Here is a 16,683-nt window from a genome sequence, read left to right as displayed (position 1 = left end):
GAAACTCAACCAAAAACCATAGTTCAAAACTAACGCTCAACTACAAGAATGACGTTCAACGTCCTTCTTCTCGCAAAATGGCTTGCTTAATGATACCATTCTTTTGCCCAACGAAAATGGACTTAAATTGGTTCTAGACCTGTAGTAGGAAGTGTCACATAATGGTACCCAGACCATTCGATAAAATGGTCGCTCAATGAAAAAAGTGGTGCTTAGTGATCTTAAGCTAAAATGCTTACAGACCTGAAATGCCAAGTTAACACTCAATGCCATACAAGTCTTGCTCAATGCCATATCAGAAAATGACCACTTCAAATCTATGATTTGGGAAACTAGGGATTAAATGATCAAATTGGTCTTTCTTACTCATTTTTTAGTTCAAAAACAATTTTAAAGGTTAGAATGAAACACTGACTTGATTAAATGGTCAATTCCTTAATTTCCTTAATCACAATAGTCCAAGTATAATCAAGACTCAATTCAACAATCAAATGCAATATACGATTCAAAACAACAACAAATCGTATTCTCATTCAACACAACAACATATCATATTCTAATTCATCACACAACAAATTAGATTTTATAAATCACTTTCAATTCACAATATTCAACTCTTACACACAAAGACTTTCTAGCTTGCCTTACCTTACAGATGATCAACAAGCTCAAGAGACTTCAAAAACACTACACCACTACCAAACACTTTAGCAACTCCTACAAACAACAAAAACATTATCAATGTACACCGTCAGAACCACTAGTTAACAAAGAGTCTTATGAAAGACTCAAACTTCACATGCAAACAAGAATCACTCACATACATGTAAGAACACAAATATAAAAAAAAAGGTAGAAATCAACTTACTCTCTTGCATAAACTGATTGGCTAGAGTTGAAGACCTTGCCTCAAAATGTTAAGATAAGATTGTTTATACGATTAACACTTTCATGTTTTGAAGTTTAACAAACAACAATAAATGAAATGAGTATTTGACAAAGTATAAGCCTTGTAAAAATAATATCATTTAATGAAAGACATCTTATGAAATAAGTGTTACAACATCTGAAAGAACAAAGAAAAAGTTTTCAGTAAACATGCTAGGACCAAATGATCGTATTAATAATAATATATGCACTATTAAATGATGTTTTACTATGAAAAGGTCAATGCATGATAATTCAACAAACGTGCCATAAAATGATGTTTTAGTAAACGCGCTATCATGACAATAGACACATCATTAAACGATATCCTTGCTAAATGCGCTAAAGTTGTAAACAACACCCCAAAATAAATATGTTGAAAAGCACTTTCCTATACACACTCTCATACTGAACGAAGATCACTAAAGAAAACGCTAGTAAGTAAACTTTTGGTAAAGGGTAAATGATACCTTGATACAAGATATTATTTTTATTCAATAATGAAATCCTTATGAATCATACTAGGTATCTTGTCAAAAGTAGTTAAACGATTAAAAAAGTTTTTTTGAACATGCAATGTAAAGAATTAAATGTTTTCAAACAACAAGAGTTATGAGAAAAAAGACATATTTGTCAGTGCACATCGTTAAGACCTCGACAAGTGTACCGAATCGTATCAAGTAATAACAAATGGTAAGACCAACTATCATTTCCCAAGAGACTTACGACACTAAACAATTGTGTAATTACTTAACTAATTAAGACAGAAAAAATATTTTGTTGGTTTTCAAACGAAAATGCAACAAAAGTAAATATGAATGCAAATTGATTAATTGAGGCTAAGCACTAGAATGAATGGGTGAAGTTGATAATATGAGATGATATTTTTGTTGGGATTTAGATTTCATCTAATCACTCTCATGCATATAAGAATTCTTCTTTATTAAATGTCAATGTCACTTTCTAAATTACTTAGAACCCGATGTCTATGCGAAAGAAGCCTATCCTCAATTACTAGACCACAATGTCTTGCATCCCTAATAATTAATTCTGCATTATGACCGGAAGCTTAAGACAACCAAGTGTTTTATCCCTATGTCTAGGCAATAGTTCCCTCGGGAGAAATTCTCCAGATCATAAATTGTAAGATATCTGTCGATACTCAGACAAAACAAATATCATGCCGTGAATTAGTTAAACATAGCAAGTTGTTGAAAATAGAATGGCTTAGTTTCAATACCAAGAGGGAGGGAGGAGGAGCTGAATTGGTGAAACACAAAAATAATGTTTTCTTTAAATCTTTTTAGCAAAGTAGGTGCCTTTAAAAGCTTTCTTGAGATGCAAGGAAAAAGACTTTTTAGTGCAGCGAATATAGTCGAATGAGTAAAATATAAAGTCGACTGAATGTAACAGAGTAGGGATAGAAAGATCAAACACTGAGTTTTTATACTGGTTCGGCAGAGCCTACATCCAGTGTCCTTCCACCACAGGAAACAAATGTCGTCTTTGATAACGGTTGAATTTACCATTATTTGATACTTAATTTTGATACTAAAAACACCCTTTTTGACTTAGAAACTAGCTTGGAATCATGGTTTTGATGAATAAGAGAGTTGAAGGTGAATTTAATGGCTTTGTGCTAGATTTCAGTGTTTTCAACAGGAATTGAGATGATTTGGAAGAAGATTTGAAAGTAGTAAGGAGTTGGAACTCAGGAAAAGATGGAAAAGCATCAAAGAAGAGAGATCGCAACAGCACTGAGTTCCACTTTGGGGGCCCTCAGCGTCAAAGTAAGTTGTCTCACGCTTGGCTGCCATTTTTTGGAGCCCTCAGCGTAGGATGTTCCTGGCTCGCGCCCGGGTTCCCTTTTCAAGGGCACTGAGTGCAACTATGACGAAACGCACCACGCTTGCTTGAGCTTCTAAGATGACCCTGAAGGCAACTTCTGACCCGCAAACCGTTGAGCGCAATTAGTAGGGCGCTGAGCGCCAGTCTTGTGGGCTTGGACCCGTTTTTTGTTATTTTTATGTTCTATTTAAGGACATGCATAGGGTTTGTATCTTTGGACGAAATATGCGGAAGCTCCTATCTTCAGTTTCTAGGGTTCTATCTTTCATTCTTTTTCCATTGTTCATCTAGTTTCACCATGTCCATGGTGAATTAAACTCTATTTGTTGGGGATGATGTAACCTTTGTGAACTCTCGTGTATTGAATTGATTCTTGATATTATATGATTCTTTCATTACATGTTAGGATAATTCTTCTTTGTGTAATGCTTGCTTCGTTTAACTCAATCTTTAGCATGATGTATGATTTGCATAAGTACCGGAAGGTAGATTACGATTCATGATACGAAGAATTATTCCCATAATTAATATTGCCCAAGAATGGGGGTATGAGTTTTGGTTGCCTTAAGCTCTTGTGTTTCATAATTAATTATTAGGATTGTTAGGAATGGTATGAACTAATAGTTAAGGATAGGTTTTCTTCATCAAGAAAGCAAGTTTTAAGTGTTTTAGAGAGTGACATTGACATTAATGAAGAAGTAGAATTCCCAAATACATGAGAGTAAACAAGGTGAAATATAACCCCAACAACATATTCATTCCATAATATCAAACACATTCATCTTTGCACTTTTGTCCAATTGATCAAATTGCATGCATATTTACTTTTCAGTATTTTCATTCTAAACTTAAAAGAGTTTGTTTTCAAGTCCTATTTAATAAAGAATCACATAACTGTATAGGCCTTGAGTCCCTTGGGATACGATACTTGGTCTTACCATTTTATATTACTTGATACGATTCGGTACACTTGTCGGAGTCTTAACAAGTTTTTGGTGTCGTTGCCGTAAAAAATTTTGTTTATCAGTCTTGTAGTGTGAAATCCTGAAAAAATTCATCCATAGTTAGCGCAGAAGCAATTACATTACGTCCTTTGACATCATATTGTGCTCTATGGTTCTCATCCTGAGTCCACTCAGAAAAAATTTTCAAAACAATTTTTCCATTGATAACATGAGTTGGCTCAAATGGACCGTTTAGTGTTGCATCACAAACACCTTTATCCACGGATTCAAGAAAGATTTCAATCCGGATTTTCCAAAAAACATAGTTTTCACCAGCAAATAGTAGAGCCTTATTTGTTGATGCACCTTCACCAAAGGTTTGAGAACTAAAAGCCATTTTCCAGGATGATTCGATTTAACAGAAAATGTAATCGACTAGTTTTTCAAATATCTTATGAAAACCAACTCTGATATCAATTGTTGAAAATAGAATGGATTAGTTTCAATACCAAGAGGGGCGGGGGTGAATTTGTGAAACACAAAAATAATGTTTTCTTTAAATCTTTTTAGCAAAGTAGATGCCTTTAAAAGCTTTCTTGAAACGCAAGGAAAAAGACTTTGTAGTGCAGCAAAATATAGTCGAATGACTAAAATATAAAGTCGACTGAATGTAACAGAGTAGGGATAGAAAGATCAAACGCTGAGTTTTTATACTGGTTCGGCCAAACCTACATCTAGTGTCCTTCCACCACAGGAAGCAAATGCACTATAATGATCAAGGTTTTTACAGCAAGGATTTTATAGCGAGATCCACGTCAAAAATATAAAACACCTCTCTAATGCTCTAATCAAAATATAGGCATAAGCAAACAAAGAACAACAGCAAGATGTCCCATCTCTTGTAGTCTTTAACACATTGAACAATCCTCAAAGTCCAGAACGCCGCACGTTCTCTTCTTGTAATCACAAGAGGGCAACTCCAATCTTCACAAGATTAATAGAAACTGATCACGAAATAGACACCTCAAGTGCAGGTTGATCAGACAGTAAGATCACACAGATTCTTGTTCGTCAAGCAATCACCAAAGATGAACACCACAGTCTTCTTGATGAATTCTTGGAGCTTTCACACTTTCTGCAAGAGATCGATAATCTGAAAGAAATCAATCAAATCGTTAGAATCACAAAAGTTCTTGTAGAAATCAAATTCACGTCAATTTATAGCAATTCGCAACTCTGACGCATTTTAATCGACTTTGCTACTAATCTAGTCGAATACAACACTTCAGTCAAAGCAGTTAGCAACAATCAATGTAGTTTATTGAATGGACAATTAATGCAGTCGAATCACAATAAATGCTTGATCAACATATTTAAAAATATAGTCGTTGTAACATTTAATTCAAGCATTAATAGAATTTCAAAACTGTAACAGACGTAGTCGAATGCAAGTAGCATGTAATCGACTATATAACACAGTTAAACAAAGTTTTGAAAAAATCTCTTCAAAAATTCTCACAGCACACCTTGAAAAAGTTTGTGCAAAGCTACGAGTTTTAATCGACTTACTTCATAATGAAGTCGACTTAAAATTGTTGTTTTGCCACATATTATAAGTTCAACAAAAGTGCATGTGGTTTTCCTTTTCTCAAATATATGTCATGCATTAACAAATAAGATCTCATATAAAACAAAGTGAATTATAGTAATGACAGAATCAACACAAACATGTTCTCAAATAATCATAAACATGAAAGTTATGAACATGTAACACATAAACACGTGTATTATTAATAACGTGTTGTCATAATCAAAAATAAGAAGTTGTGAGATTGTAAGCTTTAGCTAAACCAATGCTCTCCCTATCAACAATCTCAACACAAGCATTGAGCAAAGAAGAATAACCCTAACAATTAATGAATGAAGCATATATAAATCAGAATCAATTCAAATAAATGAGAGTTTAGAGGTTACATCTTCCCCAACAAAAAATGATTTAGTTTTGCATTATCATGGAGAAACTAGATGAACAATGGAATGAAAAAGATAGAAAAACCCTACAAACTGAAAAGGAGAGCTCCCACATCCCCAAATCTGCCTCCAAGGAGCGAAAAATGTGTTTCTATGCTCAAGCCATCAAGAGATAACAACCTTAGGTCATGCAAGTTCTTAAATAGAGCAAAAATAAATTGAAAGCCCAATAATGTTGGCGCTTAGCGCCCCTACTTAGGGCAACCGGGCGCTGATGCGGGAGTCTTGGCGCTTAGGGCCCCTAGCTGGCGCTCAGCCTTGAATGGCTGGCACTCAAGGCCCTTGAGGGGGCCCTCAGCTTCAGCTTGACTTTTGTGCATTGCGTCTTTTTCTCTTGTTCTGCATTCCAACTCCTTGGTACTTTAACTCCTCTTTCAAATCATTCGAATAATAACCTACAAAATTAAGGAAATTTAGTGATAAAATCATCAAGTATACCCTCTACTCACTTATTCATAAAACTAAACTAAAAACATGAGTTTAAGCAAGCCTCTAAGTCAAAAAGGGTTGATTTAGTATCAAAATTGCATCTAAGATAATGGTATTTTCAACCGTTATCACACATTTCTACTTTACTTTGTGCAGATGCTTATTACAAGCATGCACCTGCTTCATCATGAGCAAGGTAGAAATGTACATTAGAAACAAAAGAGACATTCATGGAATGTTCTCTCTATCAAAAGTCATGCTGAGGAGATCGTACAACCTACTTTGGATAAAGTACAACATGTCTGCTCTGACACGTTGACTTTAACCTATGGATGTTACCTACGAAAAAGCTACGAAGATCTGAAGTTCAAAGACAAGCATTGTTTAACATATCTTTTCCCATGAAGCCTATAAATAGAAGAATCCTTAGAAAGAAGAAAATGAAGGATAAGCATACGAACAACGTGAAAGATAAAAGAAAAGCTTGTACTCGTGAAAGAACAAAAACGTTGAGAATATTTTTCCAAACCTTATAAAGTCATAAGCTTACATTTGTAAGAAGAGAGAAAATCATACAAGGTGTATTAGATTGAGTTGCAATGTAAACACATCCTCATTGTGAGATTTATCATCAAGACTTGTAAATAATCTAATTGATTGTACATTTTGAAGAGAATTCAAATATCAAGATTGTCTAGTGGATACTAGGAGTGAGTGAAATTCAACTAGGTAGCGTATTAGGTAGATACCATGATTGTCTAGTGAAAACCAAGAGCGGGTGAAACTCAGACTAGTCAGCATAACAAGTTTTACCAAGATTGACTAGGAATACCAGGAGTGGTTTAGAATACTCAACTAGTCAGTGTAACAGGTGTTACCAGGATTCACTTGGTGAAACCAGAAATGATGATAATACTCATTTGTAATCTTGTTGAGATTATAGTGGAAGCCTCTACGAGGTCTTAGAGGAGAACTTAACGTAACTTAATTGAGTGAACCAATATAAAACAATTGTGTGCTTATTGCTTTATCTTTAAAAAAAATACATATTATTTACAAACACTACAATTACTTGCAAAAACCGATTAATTATAAACAATTTTGTTATCAAACACTATTTTCTTTAAAGGATGTCTTTCTCAAAAATATTGCAGTAACTTTGCGAAAAAGCTTGAAAACACTTAATCCTTGAACTTGTGGTCTAAATAGTGTTTTACAAATCAAGCATCTAACAACTTGTGTAGACCGTCTAACCATCACCAAGGTTGTTAAATGTTTTTTGGCAAAAATTTTTCCACAACATTATTCAACCCTCTTTCTAGTGTTTTTCAGTTATTTCAAAGGAGTCCTCAAACATTCTTTAATTTTCAAATAGATGGAAAAAAAGTCAGAAATTTTAGAGAGATGATAAAAAACTCTAAGAACAAAATTATGGAAAGATGATGCAGTTGTACATAATGAAACTCGTTTATATAAACTTTTATTTATACTTAAGCTTTTAACACTAAAATAATTGACTCTCATTATTTAAAACACACTATCAATTTTAAAGTTTTATTTTCTAAACTCTTACATATAACCAATTATAACAAGCCGAGGTATTTCTTTTAATTTTTTTAGGTGTTTTAAGGAGTGATTTTTCTATCTTATTCTAGTTACATAGGTGTTTATTGTAATTAGATAATTCTAGATTATAGTAGAAAAATCAAGTAAGATTGCTTGAATTAACTGGATGTAGACGTGAGTAGAATGAAAACACTATAAAAACTTTCTGTTTTGATTTTTTGTTATTTTCTTTTAAGTTTTCTTTTTGCTGATATTGATCAAGGTTGTTAAATCTACATGTAAAATTTGATGATCAAGAGTTTTCATGAAATTTCTAAAGTTTAATTTTTTCAATCAATTCACTCTTTCTTAATTATAATTGGATCATTACAATTTCTAACTATTTTTTTATTACCCGAAGTATAGAAAACCAATTTAACAACCGAAAAGTGTTAGTAATTTCTGTTGTAAAAAAAATGAATAACGACTATTTTTTTTATTACTAAAAGGTCAAAATTTTATCAAATTTTAAAAAGGTTTTGGTTGCTAATTTATGGATTGTTTAGTGACACAACTGTTTCCATCGCTAATAAGTACGAACTTTAGTTAAATTAAAAAGTTAAAATAAATAAATTCATTTAATTTGGAATTATTTTAAGCATGCTTAAACAAATTTATTTTGGATACAAAATTAAATTGGTTTTCATAGAGTCACCAGTACGTACATTTTCCTTATATAGCTTAATTATTAATATAATATATTAAAATTTTTTATATAAATTTTTTATTTCGCTCAAATAAAATTATTATTTTGTCATTGTTATAATTGTAAAATCCCAAATATATAGTATAAAATATATATATATATATATATATATATATATATATATATATATATATATATATATATATATATATATATCATCATTTAATAATATAATAGAAAAATTTCTAAATTAATAAAGTTAAATTACAGTTATTATAAAATAATTATAAAATTTAAAACTTTACAAAAGCTTCCTATACTATGTGAGAACCTGATAATTAACACACTTAAATCCATCCTATGATCACTGTTTTAATTCACCTTGCCACGTCAAAATTCCACTCTCTTTCTCTCTGCATGCACTGAATGCCATATGTCACTTTGGAAGCTTCTAAAAGCTGTAGTGGAGACCAGGTGGCAGTGAGTAACTGCTCAACCGTTTGACGAGGGAGAGAAAATAATTTCTCTGAAAACTCTTCTCTTCCTTTCATGCAATCTTCTTCTTTCTCTCGAATTCTGATTTCTCATCTTCTCTGTATTTCCCTGCACTCTTTCATCTTCTCTCTAAAATACCTCACTATCAACTCCTCTGATCTAATTTCAGAGACCGTAGACACCTTCACTGCACCGTGAGCATCAATTTGATCCGAACAGAACTGAGAACTGAACTGGTAAGTTCTCATTCTGCATAATTGTCCACTTAGTTCATGCGAACCAAAATTCTGGTTGCATGCAGGATTAGAAGTCTGATCTGTTATGATTTTTGGTGTATTAGATTTAGTGGAAGTGGTTCAGTGAATTTCTGGATAGAAAGCCGTGAGTGAAAGAGTGAAATTCTGAGCAATTGGAAGTACACTGCAGTAACAGGTAAGGGAAGCTTAGTAATTTAATTTAATGCTGTTTTAATGTTAATGACAGTAATGAAGTGCACTGGATGTTGAATTGTATGAAATATATGAATTTGAAGTATGCATGTATGAGTATGTTGCACTGGTTGTGTATGAATGTTAATGTTTGAAACTGTATATTAATGCTGGTATGTCTGCACTGGAAAATGATTAATTCGGATTGATCAGATGTTGAAAAATGTTGAATTTTATGCAGAAAATGTGCTGTATGATTTGGGATATTATTGAAGCTATGTAGAATTTGGAATGATATGTTTGGAACTGGAAATTTCTGTATTGATGATGGAGTAATATGAATTCTGTAATGTATGAAATGTATGATGGAAATGAAAACTTTAAAATTATGAATCACATGAAAATCTGTGAAGTTATCGAGTTGAAAAACCTGGAAATTTTACCTTCTCTGATCTATCATGTACGCTCGTCATCGAACGGTCTTATACCGTTCGGTTTCCCTGGAACATCACTTAGAATAAGGATTCTTTCATTTGGAAAGGACCCTGATCTGGAACGAGCGTTATTAGTTGTCAAGAGTTAGGCGTGAGCGTTCGGCTTAGCCTAGCGGGTCCAACCATTAAAAATATAAAGTGAAGTATAGTTAGGACGCTCGGTTTTGTTTACCAGCGTTCGTCCTAAGTGGCGCTTAGTATTATACTAAGCGTTCGTCCAAATGAACTCTCAATCTTAGATTGAGCGTTCGTCCCAGTTAGCGTTCGGTCTGATACTGAACGTTCGTTCCCATGCGTGTTCGTTTCCATGCACATTCGTTCCTATGTGCGTTCGTTCTATTTGGTGCTCGGTCATTGACCTGGCGTTCGTCCTGAGCAATGTTTGCTTTTATAATTGAACGCTCGTCTTATTATTGCTTCGTGAGCGAACGTATATGGCGTTCGTTCAAATTGTTAATTAACGTTCAGTCTTTGACTGGCAGTGTTGTTTTTCTGAATTCAATTATATTTGATTGTTTATCTAAATATTTCTTATTGGCTTTATCCTTTGGATTCTACCTGGAGTCTTTATAATTAAGATTCTTCTAAGTATTACCCATCTCTTCTCAGATCAGTTTTCTTCCAATTATTAAGTGTTGTAATGTAGTTAAATTGATAAATGGTACGTTTCTTTTGTTCAGAAACGTGGACGTTTGAGTACTGTATTATGTTCATCCCTATTTATTGAGTGATGAACGTTTTTTTAAAATAAAGAGAGTGAACACAGAATGAAAATTTGAATAAGAGAAATTGTGAATATGTGCGAATGGTATTTGGAATGGATTTATTGGATTGGATTATGAAAGAGCGTTCCAAGGAGGAACGTCTCCATGATGTGAATATGAGAAGTAGTGTAGTATGACCATGGATTAAGCTACTGATGGCTGTTCATCCTGATATTCCATGATTGCTCATCCTCATGTAGAGGAGAGTAGTTCATGCGTGGGAATGGCAGGAGGCCCTAGTCCTTATAGTACTTGGGCTGATAAGGGTTAACCTCGGGTGGCAGCTGTTGAGGGTATCCCAGTTACTACATCACCCGGGTGCAAAGGACGCCTGTAGATACATGGATCATACAGTCCGGACAGTCTTTAAGTATGAGAATTGGATGAGTTACTGTTTGAATGGATATGTGTTTAATATTGTATGAATTGTATGACTGATTTTATAAGTTAAATTATGTTGATTTTATTGAATTAAATTACCTAAGCTTACCCTTGCAAATTTTCCTTGTGTTGTCTACTGTCCTGTATGTCCGTCTTGTCAATGCAATGATCATCCGTTGTGGATGTGAGCAGATGGTGAGGCACCCCTTGAAACTATACTGGAAGAAGAAAATTTGGAGGATGCCAACCTTGTGGAAGTTGAAGTTAAAGCTGAGCAGTAGAGACCCGTTTCTGTATTAGCTTTAGTCACTCTTCAGTGCTGTATTTTTGATAGTTCTGTGTATAGTTTTGCAGCGCTGTTCATACAGTATTAGTAGTATTTAGTCTTTCTGTATAGCATTTTGGGACGTTGACTGTATATTTCTGCAGAACGTTTATCCAGTAACTGGTTTTGTACCTTTTATGAATTTCTAAATACTGTAAAGTGCTGCACATTCAGTTTTAAATGCGTGAGCAGTTGATGTAACTTGCTGTAGGTGCTGTTTTCTTCCAGAGCCGCTACTGTAAATCTTAAGACTGCACTATAATTACTGTAAATGTAATTTACTTCTGATCTATGGTAATTATCATTTATTGGGATGTTACATTTATTGGTATCAGAGCAGTTTTGTTCTTTTAAGGACATATAGGGTATGAGTGCACTGTGCTTTTCGTTGTGTGCTTGATATGTGTTTGATGAGTTATTAATTTTTAACTCTTGAACATAGCTAACGTACGTTTTCTCTGATCCAGAAAACGAATGGCTCCTAGACTTCCTCCCCCACCTCAGCCGAATGAATCTGATGCACCAATTAGTGCTCGTGTGTTGGAGGCAGTCATAGACAGGCTTCAACAACAAAACACAACTTTGGTTGAGCAGAATGCTGCCTTGATGAGGCAAAACCAGGAAGCAATGCAAAGTATGGAGGCTTCTCGTGTTCACTCAGAAGCAACGCAAAGACAACTAATGGACATCTTGGCAGCTGGCCGAGGCACACCAGGAGCCTCCTCCTCTAATGCTGCACCCCATGCAGAATGGAGTTTGGAGAGTTTCTTACAACACCACCCAGCCAAATTTAATGGGAAAGGACTGCCGGATGAAGCGGATCAGTGGTTGAGGGATATGGAACGGATCTATGATGCAAAAAGATGTCCAGATGACAACCGGTTGGCGTTTACAGAATATTTGTTAACCGGTGAGGCTAGTCACTGGTGGGCGAGTATGAAAGCCATAATGAGGGACGCGCAGAATCCCATTAATTGGGAGGTTTTTAGAGCAAAATTTTATGAAGAATATTTCCCGGACAGTGTGCGGTTTGCAAAGGAGGTGGAGTTCCTTCAGTTGGTACAGGGTGGTATGTCTGTCTCAGAATACACCAACAAATTCAAGCATCTGGTCCGTTTTAATACCATGGCAACCAGTGAAGAATGGCAGTGCAGGAAATTTGAAAATGGGCTGAGGAGTGATTTGAAGGTGTTAATATCCTGCTTATGTATCAGATCTTTCCCTGCCATGGTTGAAAGAGCAAAGGTATTGGAGAAGAACGTTGCTGAGGCCGAGCAACAGAAGAAACAGCAGTTGAATAGGGGGCAGGTTGTATCCAGAAACAATACGAACGTAAGAAGATCCCCATACGTTCGTCCAACTCAATCATCTGGTGGATCACAGGCCTTGGTCACTGTTGGCCAAACTGGACAGCCAAGGACTTTAACGTGCTATCAGTGTGGAGGACCACATTTGAGATGGGCTTGTCCTCAATTGACTGGAGTGAAGCATTGCAACAAATGTGGGAGAAATGGACACTCGGATCAGGAGTGTAATATGGGAGGCCGTGCGGTAATGAGACCGCCAAATGCTGGAAGAGCTCAACAAGGTAGAGGTGGACGTGCTCGAGCAACAGGAAGGGTGTATGCTATTACTGGTGCTGAAGCTGCTCGTTCAGGTACACTCATCACCAGCACTTGCTTACTGTTTGGAAAACCGTGTGATGTGTTGTATGATTCGGGGGCAACTCATTCCTTCATATCGAAGGCATGTGTTGAGAAGTTGGGGCTAGTGGAGAGCGAGTTACAGTTTGATCTGGTGGTGTCAACCCCAGCAGCTGGTGGGATTAAGACATCTACAGTTTGTGTAAGATGTCCTATAGAAGTTGAGGGGCGTAGATATAAGGTCAATCTCATTTGCCTACCCCTTCAAGACTTAGAAGTAATTTTGGGGATGGATTGGTTGGCTACCAATCGGATCCTCATTGACTGTGGGAAGAAGGAATTAGTCTTTCCAGCTGAAGAAGATGAAGAACTGTCAATCACTCTTGGGCAGTTAAAGGAAGACATCATGGAAGGAGCAAGCTGTTTCCTTATCATGACATATGAAGGCAATGAGATGGGGTGTTCATCTGATATTGATAACAGTGGAGGGAGAACAGTAGTGGATGAGTTTTCAGATGTTTTTCCGGATGAAGTACCTGGTTTACCTCCCATTCGTGAGGTAGAATTCACGATTGACTTGGTGACCACTGCTGCACCCATCTCGGTTCAACCTTACAGAATGGCACCAGCTGAATTAGTTGAACTTAAGAAACAGATTGAGGAATTGATGGACAAGAGGTTCATCCGTCCAAGTGCTTCACCGTGGGGAGCACCTGTATTATTGGTAAAGAAGAAGGATGGCAGCTCCCGTCTCTGTATTGATTATAGGCAACTTAATAAGCTGACCATCAAGAACAAGTATCCACTGCCGAGGATAGACGATCTGCTGGATCAATTGCATGGTGCGTGCGTATTTTCAAAAATTGATTTACGTTCGGGCTATCATCAAATCAGAGTTAAAGAGGAGGACATTCAGAAGACTGCATTTCGGTCTCGTTATGGCCATTATGAGTATGTGGTGATGCCCTTTGGAGTGACAAACGCACCTGCAATCTTCATGGATTATATGAACAGAATTTTTAGACCGTACCTGGATAAATTTGTTGTGGTGTTTATTGATGACATTCTGATCTATTCCAAGAACGTTGAGGAGCATGAAGACCACTTGAGAATTGTCTTGGGCGTGTTGAGGGAGAAAGAATTGTATGCCAAGCGTTCAAAGTGTGAATTCTGGATGAAGGAAATCCAGTTCTTGGGACACGTCGTTTCTGCAGGAGGTATTGCAGTGGATCCAGCCAAGGTGAAGGCAGTGCTGGATTGGGAGAGTCCACGTTCAGTCACGGAGGTTAGGAGTTTTGTGGGACTCGCTGGCTACTATAGGAGGTTCATTGAGGGATTTTCTAAGATAGTAGCCCCTCTGACTTACCTCACCAGGAAGGACCAGCCGTTTGCTTGGACAGATAAATGTGAGGAGAGCTTCCAGGAATTGAAGAAGAAATTAACAAGCGCTCCTGTGTTGGTGATTCCAGACACGGCCAAGCCTTTTGAAGTATATTGTGATGCGTCTTATCAAGGCTTGGGCTGTGTATTGATGCAGGAAAGAAAGGCAGTGGCGTACGCTTCCAGGCAGTTGAAAGTTCATGAGAAGAATTACCCCACACACGACTTGGAGCTGGCAGCAGTGGTGTTTGCGTTAAAAATCTGGAGGCATTATCTGTATGGTGCAACGTTTCAAGTATTTAGTGATCACAAGAGTCTCAAGTACCTCTTTGATCAAAAGGAGTTGAATATGAGACAAAGGAGGTGGCTTGAATTCTTGAAGGATTATGAATTCGAATTGTTGTATCATCCTGGGAAAGCAAATGTGGTGGCTGACGCCTTGAGTAGGAAAGCCGTAAGGGTCTCTGCAATGATGGTGAAGGAGCTGAATTTGGTGGAAAGCTTTAGAGATCTAAGATTGCAGTTTGACTTGGGAACGGATGTTATCAGATGCTGTAATCTCAGAATTTCCAGTGATGTATTTGACCGAATCTGGAAGAAGCAACGTGAAGATGAAGAGCTGGTGAAGATATTAAGCGCACTCAGTTTGAGTAAAGATAAGGATTTCAATGCAGGAACAGACGGTATGTTGCGTTACCGGGGAAGGACGTGTGTCCCTAATGATGGCGAGCTGAAGAGAATCATATTGGAGGAAGCACATCACAGCCGTCTTAGCATGCATCCTGGCATGACTAAGATGTACCAAGACCTTCGTTTGTCATTCTGGTGGCCTGGTATGAAGAGTGACATTGCACGTTTTGTGTCCTCTTGCTTAACTTGTCAAAGAGCCAAAGCTGAACACCAAAGACCAGGAGGATTGTTGCAGCCTTTGGAAATTCCAGAATGGAAGTGGGATAGCATCTCTATGGATTTCGTGACTCATCTGCCACGTACAGTCCGAAACCATGATTCAATTTGGGTGATTGTGGACAGATTGACTAAGAGCGCTCACTTCCTGGCTGTTAATTTGAAGATGTCTATGACAAATTTGGCTAAGCTATACGTGAAGGAGATTGTTAGACTGCATGGAGTTCCTTCAAGCATTATATCAGATAGAGACACGAGATTCACATCTCGTTTTTGGCAGTCACTGCAAGGAGAATTGGGAAGCAAACTGCAGATGAGTTCTGCTTATCACCCTCAGACGGATGGCCAATCCGAGCGAACCATCCAAACTCTTGAAGACTTGTTGAGGACGTGTGTTATAGATCATATGGGAGTATGGGATGAAGTTCTGCCGCTTGTTGAATTCACATACAATAACAGTTATCAAGCAAGCATAGGAATGGCACCGTTTGAAGCTCTTTATGGAAGAAAGTGTAGAACTCCTTTGTGTTGGTTCCAAGAAGGTGAAACTGCAGTCACTGGACCAGAATTAATCCAGCAAACAACAGAGAAAGTGAAACTGATCCAAGAGCGTTTGAAGACTTCTCAAAGCAGGCAGAAATCGTATGCAGATAAGAGAAGAAGACCCTTAGAATTCACTGCTGGAGATCACGTGTTTCTGAGGTTGAATCCAATCACTGGTGTGGGAAGAGTCCTTCGTCCAAAGAAGCTTTCTCCCAAGTACGTTGGACCTTATCAAATTCTGAAGAGGATTGGAGCAGTGGCGTATGAACTGGCGTTACCACCTCAACTGTCCAACCTTCATCCAGTCTTTCATGTCTCTCAACTCCGCAAATATATAGCGGATCCATCACACGTATTGGAGTTAGAAGATATCCAACTTCGGCCAGATAGAACACTGGAGATGCAACCAGTCTGCATTGAAGACAGCCGCACCAGACTTTACAAAGGGAAGGATGTTAGTCTCGTGAAAGTGGTGTGGAATGCAAAGACTGGTGACTCAACATGGGAGGTTGAAGAGGCTGTGAGAGAATTGTATCCGCACCTATTCTCTGGTAAGCTTTAGAATTTTCGAGGACGAAAATTTTTGTAGTTAGGGGGAATGTGAGAACCTGATAATTAACACACTTAAATCCATCCTATGATCACTGTTTTAATTCACCTTGCCACGTCAAAATTCCACTCTCTTTCTCTCTGCATGCACTGAATGCCATATGTCACTTTGGAAGCTTCTAAAAGCTGTAGTGGAGACCAGGTGGCAGTGAGTAACTGCTCAACCGTTTGACGAGGGAGAGAAAATAATTTCTCTGAAAACTCTTCTCTTCCTTTCATGCAATCTTCTTCTTTCTCTCGAATTCTGATTTCTCATCTTCTCTGTATTTCCCTGCACTCTTTCAT

The 16,683-nt window shown here is 36.9% G+C and overlaps 1 long non-coding RNA gene across 1 annotated transcript; it reads left to right on the top strand.

Annotated features, from left to right (window-relative positions):
* Positions 1–9,049: 9,049 nt before the first annotated feature.
* On the top strand, positions 9,050–11,274 carry LOC148197364 (uncharacterized). Its single transcript, XR_015780224.1, has 3 exons — positions 9,050–9,161; positions 9,266–9,357; positions 11,185–11,274. It is a non-coding gene; the product is annotated as an uncharacterized LOC148197364 (long non-coding RNA).
* Positions 11,275–16,683: the final 5,409 nt, after the last annotated feature.

The sequence above is a fragment of the Vigna umbellata genome, chromosome 6 (assembly GCF_029865625.1).
Source record: "Vigna umbellata cultivar VRB3 chromosome 6, Vumbellata_1.0, whole genome shotgun sequence".
Classification (NCBI taxonomy): domain Eukaryota; kingdom Viridiplantae; phylum Streptophyta; class Magnoliopsida; order Fabales; family Fabaceae; genus Vigna; species Vigna umbellata.
This window is presented reverse-complemented; position numbering and strand designations above follow the sequence as displayed.